The sequence below is a fragment of the Petaurus breviceps genome, unplaced genomic scaffold (assembly GCF_028583685.1).
Source record: "Petaurus breviceps papuanus isolate PSGF00001 unplaced genomic scaffold, PetGlider_PUasm1.0 470, whole genome shotgun sequence".
NCBI lineage: Eukaryota > Metazoa > Chordata > Mammalia > Diprotodontia > Petauridae > Petaurus > Petaurus breviceps.
In genome coordinates this window covers 722,329-722,553 of record NW_027186350.1, presented here as the reverse complement: position 1 = coordinate 722,553, position 225 = coordinate 722,329, and positions in this window count along the sequence as shown.

The window sequence follows — 225 nt, the reverse complement described above, 5'->3', positions numbered from 1 at the left end:
ATCTATCTATCTATCTATCTATCTATCTATCTATCTATCTATCTATCCATATATTTCTTCCAACTACCCTAATACAGACAAAGGTCTCATGAGCTACAAATATCATCTTTCCATATAGGAATGTAAACAGGTCAACTTTAATGAGTCCCTTATGATTTCTCTTTCCTGTTTACCTTTTTATATTTCTCTTGAGTCTTGTCTTTGAAAGTCAAATTTTCTACTCAG